This window comes from Pinus tabuliformis, chromosome 5_1 (assembly GCF_031772625.1).
Source record: "Pinus tabuliformis cultivar Carrire ecotype Pingquan chromosome 5_1, CPIR1, whole genome shotgun sequence".
NCBI classification, from domain to species: domain Eukaryota; kingdom Viridiplantae; phylum Streptophyta; class Pinopsida; order Pinales; family Pinaceae; genus Pinus; species Pinus tabuliformis.
The window spans coordinates 72047682-72056685 of NC_142305.1; positions in this window are offsets into that span (position 1 = coordinate 72047682).

The following is a 9004-nucleotide window of genomic DNA, read 5'->3' on the forward strand; positions in this document are numbered from 1 at the left end:
ATAATCAAAGTTGATGCCTCCTTACTTTACATGGAAACGATTCCAGAACATTACAGGAAGTTAAAGGACATTTTAGAAGGTAAAATACCCACACCATTTAATGCCCTAGAAATTCAATAATAGTATGAAAAGCATCAGGACAAAGTCATTGTTATTCATAACCCTTCAAATTCTCTTAGAACTCCTCCTTTTTATGTGTTCAAAAAAATCTATGACAAGATAGAACACTTTTTCTTAGCCGATGGAGATTCCAGACCTAATGTAATGCCTAAGGTCATAATGGAAGAATTAGGTCAGCAGTGTTTTCAAGATACTCCAAGGAAAGTAATTGCATTCAGTAATTCTCTCCAAGAAAAAAAATTTCTTCCAGTTGTTTTTTCTACTTCTTAGTGCACCCCTCCAACAATGAATTTTCTCTTACTAACTCTTTCATAAACTCTCTTAAAAATATCTAAAAATACTTATTTCTAGATCTAATTACTTTCTTGGCTTAGCTGGCACATCCTAGTGAAATTTTGGACTTTCCCTTATGCACATTTATGGTGAATGACTTTCCATCCTTGATGAGGTGTTACTTGTTGGTTCTTCGCATGAAGATTACATCCCACATGTATATATAGGACTTCATGTTAGAAACAATGGAAATCATGAAAATATTGAGAGGGGGGCGTGAATCAGTAGTGTGGCCAAACTATACAATTATTCACAAATTATTCATGGATCAACAACACAACTTAATCATGTACAACATAACATCATAAACATCAAGCACATGAGAAACATATACACAAGACACCAATATTATTTTTATTACAAGCTTCAACTTGATTACATCATGGCCCCACAAGCTACCATTATGTTTATCAGTTGCTACTAGAAGGAACTGCAATCCCTACTCATTTATCAACTCCTACTGAAAAGGATTGTTGCCCCTACTTGTTTACGAGTACTCACTGGAAGGGAATCTTTCCCTTGCTCATTTAACAACACCCACTAGAAGGAGATACTACCCCTTATCTACAATTTGACACTTCCCATCGTTGTTGATCCATATTTCATACATTTTCAAACTCAAATCAATAGGCTTTCTCTGCTTTCAAAATAATTGTATCACTTAATCACCAACACCTTCAACAATATTTTATTACTGATAAAATCACCTTCAACAATCTCTAATTATTGATACATATCACCACCACCTTAAGTAATTTATCATCACTGAACAAATCACCAAACTTTATGCGCCAACAACATCAAAACCAATTCATCATATGCCTTCTCAAATAGCTTTGAGACACCAATATTGCTCTACAATTCACCTTTGATGCATAGCCATACTATTATGCATCATGTTGCATCAACAACCTCTAATCCACACACTCTGCTATGCAACCACACAAACTCATTTGCTCAAGCCTGCTTATAAAGAATTTGGTTTAGAGTTTTTGGTTTCTCTTTATTTTCTTTGATAGTTGCATACATAATTATTTTGTTCCTTTGTCCTATTTATTTCAGCCCTCTCACTGTGTTCACCATGTTATCTGATCATGCTCATCCTTTTATGCCAGTTAAACAGAGCTTATTTTCCTATTTTTTCATTCTCATATTTTAAATGATTTATTAGTGCTTCTGCTAATTTTAGTTGTAGTTAATTTTGGCTCAACTCCCAAATTTACTCCGGGAACTAATAGTTCCGCTAAATTTGAGCTTAAGAACTTTTTCTCTGCTGCTTACCTATTCTTTTTCCAAATTTGCCACCTAAACAAGCTATCAACTATTCATGCCAAGTCCCAAAGGCTTTGTTGAATATTGTTACCAACTATTCTTTTGTGCATGTACATCTAGTCATGCCACTACCACAAAATTGGTCGTGCTGCCAAATTTTTCTTCCCGGGGTCTTTTTCTTCGAATTCTGCTGATTTTTTCCTTTAAGCCCCTTTTCTTTAGAACCTTCATGTTTTCTGCCATACAACCGAGTCTTCACAACCACCATCTTAGGCTTTGGGCACTAAGCCCTACGTGGGCCAAAACCCTGTGTTAATGGCTCCACGCCATTGGTTTATTTCTACGCAAAATAACCAAACACCAACCCAAAGCTCAGAGCTCCCTTTCTCCAGACTCTTTTATTTGTGTTGTGTCCCTGGTCTCATTTCTATGTGAAACAAGCCAAGGCATAGGTCTAGGCGCTTAGTCTGGAACTTCCTATCCATCCCTTGCACTGTGTACACAATAGTAAGGGATGAGTTACCCTAGTGGGGTCCTCTAGGTGCCAATCTAATTAGCTATTTCCTATGTGTTATTAGTGGTGGTGTGTCCTAATGCTTTTATTTTTGGCGCATTCCTTAGCTACTCCTTCTATAAACTGCAAGGATGGGTCTTAAGGGCTTAACTATCTTGCAGGGTATGCTTGGCACCTTTCTAATTGGTTGTCATTTGTCAAACTACCACCATGTCCTAGAAAACTCCTCCTGGCTCTTTCCCTTTGCAGTTTTTTCTTAACCATCGAGGTCATACCTTCGAGATGATGTCACAATGATGTCACCCATGTCATGTGTCGATCTATGAGTGGTGACACGTGTCACCCATAAATAGCCCACTTGGGTACCCAAAAATGTCAAATCTACATGCAACGTGTCCACCTCTTATTACTTAGTGTTGACGTCATCATTGTCATCATCCAGGTGAATCGCATGCTGCCACTAATATTTTATTGGAGGAGAGAGAAAGGGTCCCAAGGTCTTTGTTTTTATACCAATTCCTTTTTTAATTAATTTTTCCAAAAATTGTTGGGTTCAAGCACTTCTCTCCTCGACACCACTCCTGAGCGGATTGTGGTTTCAGGAGGAGTGACTCCAGGATGGTTCTGCACCATTGATCTACGTGATCGATGGTGTGGGAAACCACCTCCTATGACCACCATGCCTATCTAAAGGCCTGTATTAGGTGTCTTTGGAAATCTCCCACGTGGCTCGACACTTAGCCCTTGTATTCTTTTGTCAGGTTTTCTCTTTGCTCCCTACAACTTTATTAATCCTCCGAGAATGCACCTCTGGGCTAGCCCTTAGTGGGCTGAGCTATTGAAGTGGGGACCTCCCACTCGAATCTCATTTATTGACTATTTCTATTGTGTCCTAACACTTTATTTATGTCTTCTCTACGAAATCCGCTGGGGTAACTCTATCAAGGTAAGCCCATCGGGTGGGTTCCACCTGCGGCCAATTGCTATCAATGAAAATTCTTTCTGCTGTGAACGTGTCTGCCACATCTACCTAGTGCTCTAGCTTAAAGGCTCCACCGATATTGCCGCCAATTTTGTAAATTAAGCCAACTTTGGCTATACGCCAAAGGCTTACCCAAACACCTTTAACTGTGCAATATTTCACTTGGGGTCATACAATTTTGACTGGCCCTATCTCATGGTTCAAGAGGCCATTTTGGATCTTCCATATACAGTTAGAAATATCTTTTAGAGCTCTATCTATATGAATTGGTTTCATCTTCGTCTGAGGCGATATGTTGCTCCAGAATTGGCTCCAAAGCCTATGCACCTTTCTGCTACCATGCTTTACCTTTTCCTTTTCTTTGCATGTGCCACCTCTGCCATTGCCTTTTTCTTTTCCTATAGAGACAATACCATTATCAATGTTATGCAGTTGCCATGCTTTTCCTTGGCCAACAATGTTTTCCTTTTCCATCAATTTTCTTTGCCACTAATGACAACATATTTAGCAATGCAGTTGCATTTCCCAATATTTTCCATTTCCTTTACCTTTTCCTTTTCCTTTTCCTTTTGTTTTCCTTTTCTACCTTTTCCATCAATGAAAACATATTTCCAACAATCCCTCCCTTTGGCATTAATTCCAACACCAAGATCAACCAACACATCATTACCAATGATCAAGAAATACAAGTGTAATTCTCTTCTTTGTATTTGATGCTTCTCTCTATGTTTTGCCAAAGGTCCTTCCATATTTTGTTTGATAAAAAATACTTCTCCCCATTTAACATCAATGGAAAATATGCTAACATGCTCCCGCTGTCAATAACCTCCCTCTTTCTTCTGATTTTGTGGACCTATCAATTACTGCTTCTTTTGTTGAAAACGTCAAGTACCTTTGATCTGATCCAAGAAACTTTCTCTTTTTCTTGTGAAGAATATTTAATAGAAGGGAGAGGAGTAATTAATGCCAATCTCGACCTCAAGTAGGAAAGAGTGATATCTTGCTAAAACACTACATGCTTGTGCAACTGAGTCATGAGAAAATGATTCATGCTGGTCTGAGTCTTAGCTAGGATTACATTAATAACAGTGCCTACTTGGACACAAACACTTGACGTCTAGAAACAAGGAAAAATTGTTGTTATGCATGCCACCATCAAAGTACAACACTTTTGATAAACATAGAGGGACTCTCATCAATCCGTACTTAGAAAACTTACATTTCACTTGGCAGACTTCTAATGACAGCAGACTCACTTAACTCATCAATACTTTCCCATTAATGCTAGACAACATGAACACCATACTCTGACAAAGAGTCTAATCATTAGGGGAATTTTTAGGTTTGAAATGGGCCTCCTAAGAATAATGTACAATCAAAATAAATTTTATAAGAACCAATAGGATACAAGATGATGACATCAATCATGGGGGATATTGATTCAACATTTTTGGAGTAAAAAAGCAAAAAGATTAAAAAAAAAAAAAACTACTTTTTCAACTCGTATTTTCAACTTACCTCCCTGAGGTTTTACTCAAATTTCAAGTGGGAGTACTCATTGGATGCAAAATTTAATTCCTCATCCAAGGAGTACCCATGTTTCACACTTTTAATAGACCCTGCTACATGAAAAATTAGAAATAAATTAAAAAACGTTATTGCAATAACATTTTTCATGTATTTCTTGGGTAATACTTGGATGAGGAATAAAATTCTACATCCAATGAGTATTTCCACTTAAAAATTGAGTAAACCCATTAGGAGATAAGTTGAAAATACAAGTTGATTTTTTTATATTTTTTTCCCTTTATAATTTGCTGATGTAATGTAATCTTATTTTATCCTTTTTTTGCTGAAGCAAGAGTTGATCCTTCTATTTCATTAATTCAAAATAAAGTTACATAATGTACAAAAATCAGTCTGTTTACATGAACTCCAGAAAAAGGTTTCCCTTCCAATGGCCTTAACCCTCCTCCCAACACCAAACATCACCAAACCCGCGGGAAACATACTCAGAAGTCGACATCAGACACCCCCAGCCACACATTCCATGCCAAACAGAAGAGGGAGAAGATGCGTCTTCAGGAAGAGTGGGTAAACCCACCTGGCCCCACAAAACAAAATGATCTGTCCAAACCGTCGATCCGGGCGGCTGGATCCAATGGCCAGGATCCAAATCGCGCAACCTAACATGACCGAACAATAGTGTGCGATGGAGGGTCGTTTTCAAATCATCCCCTTGCCACGTGTTGAAAAATCTATGGAATCGCATCCGAAAAAGCAAAACCACTAACCGCTCAAGCGACGTGCGATCACTGGGAAACCGACCGAGGCGAGGTTTTCCAACCCGAAAGCGGAAAGGGGTTAAAAACTGGTAGCTGGAAAAACTAACTTCCCACCCAGCCTATACTTCCTACGGACCTAGAATCCGATACTACGCTGATCTGGAAAATGACTCATCATGTTGTCGTCCAAAAAACTGGGGACTCCTGTTAACATACTCCGGGGAGAATAGCAGCCGAACTTTGCTTGCCCTCCTACCAAGTATATTCTGAAAGGCTATGGAAGCTCTTGTTGGGAAATATCAATTCGTGCTTGTCACCCTACCTCGATATCGAAAAAATTCTCTATCCTTTGTAGCTTGTTCATCGCAGAGAGCCTTTAAACGGCTCTGGGGCATCTCCTACCACTTTTTCGCCATCCCGCATTCTACATTATTCACACCTTGGTTGGCTAGTATGTCCGCTAGCTTATTGGCATTTTGACGAACATGGTTGAAACTAATAGTTTGAAGTCCCTGGAGGTGAACTTGAATTCTATGGTAAACCTAGATTAGTCTCCAGTGATTTGAGACTTTCTTCGGTCGAGTACCACAACTGATTCTTTTCACAGAGTTAATGGTTATTTCTGAGTCCGCTTCTATAATGACATTTGAGCTATGGTTCTGAATCAGAAACTCTAGACATTGCTCTAGAGCCATTAATTCCACCATATTGTTGGTGGCTCTACCTAAATGGCAGTGGAAGATAAAGATAATACAACCCTCTTCATCTCTTAATACTCCTCCAAAACCAGTTGTTCCCGGGTTGCCTTTTGAGGCACCATCAATGTTGAATTTCATATAGCTTTTCGGTGGAGGTTGCCAGAAATACTTCTCTCTATCCATAGCTATATCCTTTCTTTTTAGTCCTTGGGGAATAATCCCTTGCATTCCCAGTTGCCTGAGAGTTCTCAGCTCAGTCTCTGAGGGAGGATTCTTGGGGATATTGCGAACTGTGGTGCTGACTATCTCCCTAATCTATTTCAAGATGAAATCATATAGTCACTGAGGGTTGGATTTTTCATTTTTGAGAATTCTTTTGTTCCTTTCTTTCCACACATTCCAGATAATGAAGCCTGGCATGAAGGCCCAGGCCAAATTAAGGAATTCATCCTCCCAAAAGTTCCTTTTCCACTTGTCTAGGGTATTCGTGATACTTCCTCTGTCCCTATCTGTTTGTTGGAAAATGGTGGAGAAAGAATCCCACAGCCATGTGGTGTAAGAGAAACTGTTGAGAATGTGCTCCATAGTCTCCTACTACTTTTCACAAAGCTAGCATCTGGAAGGCCCCAAAACACCCCTTTTTCTAATGTTGTCCCAAGTCAAGATTTTCTTATGATGAACTAGCCACATGAAAAGCTTGATCTTCATCCAACCTTGGTTTTTCCAGAGGAGCTACCAGGTCTTGTATGGAACACTGGAATCAAGCCCAAGTAGAATACCTTTTGCTTCCTTTAGATTAAAGGTGCATTTATTTTTGTTGCCCCATCTCAATTGATCCTGCCCCTCTGATACCAAGATCATCCTTTGTTTTAGTAAGCTTCTCAATGCCTCTCCTTTTATTTTTGTGGGGTTGTTATCTTTGCAGTCAATGTTTCTCCAGCTTCTCCACTTTCCCGGGATTTGAGAAAGATTCTAGAAATCCTTTACTATGTGTAACCTTTGGGAATCTGTTTCTTGCTTGAGGCTTAAAAAATCCTCTTTTAACAACGTTGGTTCTTGTTTCCATTTGTCCTCCCAAAAGAGTGCTAGATCTCCTGCTCTGATTTCCTAGAAACTGTTTTTATATACTAGGCTTCTATTATCCCAGGCTCTGCTCTAGATGTAAGAGCCCTTTATGTTTCCAGACATTCTTATGAGATCTTTAGTGTGCCAAGAGCTAGCATATTTTTCTTTCCATATCCTTGCCCAATGGGCTTTTGGCTCTTGAACCCATCGCCACCAAAGCTTGGCTCCTAGAACTTTACTAAGAATCTCCTAGTCATCTAAGCCTAGATCCCCATGGCTCTTGGGTTTACAGATTTTATCCCAAGAAACCAGGGCCCATTTCTTCCTAGTTTCCTCCTTACCCCACAGGAAATCTCTTTGAATATTCCTGAATTTCTCTAAGACACCTTTGGGAGCTGGGAGGGCTGATAACATGAAAACCGGGATAGATTGTAGAACAACCTTTGTCAATACCAACCTGCCAGCCAGGTTCAAGGCTCTAATGGTCCATTTTTTGACTTTATCCTGCAACTTATTAAGTACCAGTTCCCAGATGCTTTTGAGCATTGGTTTGGCTGTGAGAGGAACTCCCAAATACTTTGAGGGGAGTGAATCCCTTTGGAAGATAATAATTCTTGAGATATTTCTCTGAATAACAATGTTAGTGTTTAAGAAGAAAAATTTTTACTTAGGCAAATTGATTTCCATACCTGTTTCCATGGAAAATTCATTAAGGATTTGGTTGTAGGCTGAAGCTTCTTTGACTGTGGGGATTCCTTGCAGCATGGTATCATCTACAAATTGTTGGTGCGTCAGTGCCTGACCATTCTCAGTTAATTGAAGACCCTTGATTTTGCCCATGGAATTGGCATGCTTAATGGACCAACCTAGTCCTTCCATCATGAGGATAAAGAGAAAGGGAGAGAGTGGTTCTTCCTTCCTGAGGCCTCTAGAAGGAATGAAGATCTCTGAGGGAGATCCATTAACCAAAATTGAAAAGTTGGAAGAAGTCACCAGAGCCATTACCCATCTGACCCAATTGTGATCGAACCCAAAGGCAGTGAGCACCTTCTTGATGTAAATCCAATTGACCTTGTCATAAGCTTTGGCAATATCCAATTGCATGATCATCCCCGCCTGCCTTTTGTTGGTAAGCGAGTGAACCACCTCATGGGCTTGAATAATGTTGTTTAAAATTTGTCTGCCCTCCACATAACCTGATTGTTCCTCAAACACTAATGAAGGAAGGAGAGGTTTGAGTTTGTTAGCCACAACCTTGGATATTATCTTGTATACCACATTACATAAAGCTATGGGTTTGTACTTGTCTACCATTTGAGCTGAGTCTTGTTTGGGGATCAAGGAGTGAAGGAGGTGTTGAGGGCTTTCAGGATAGTTTTACTACCCCTGGAATCCTCTACAACATCTAAAATATCCTGTTTGACTATATCCCAACATGCTTTGAAGAAATCCACATTGAAACCATCTAGGCCTGGTGCTTTGCCATTCTGCATGTCTTTGAGGACTTCGCTAACCTCCTCTTCAGTTACTGGTCTATTTAGGTTAATATTGTCCTCTCTAGACACCAACTTAGGGATATGCCTTGTAATTTCCTTTATGGATAGATCCCTGTCTGGATTGTTCTCCCGGGTGATGTTTCGGAAATGTTGAACAAGCACTGCTTCAATATCCTTATGTGTGACCTGAAACTCCCCATTCTCATCCTTTATCACTGAGATTCTTTTGTATGCTCTAT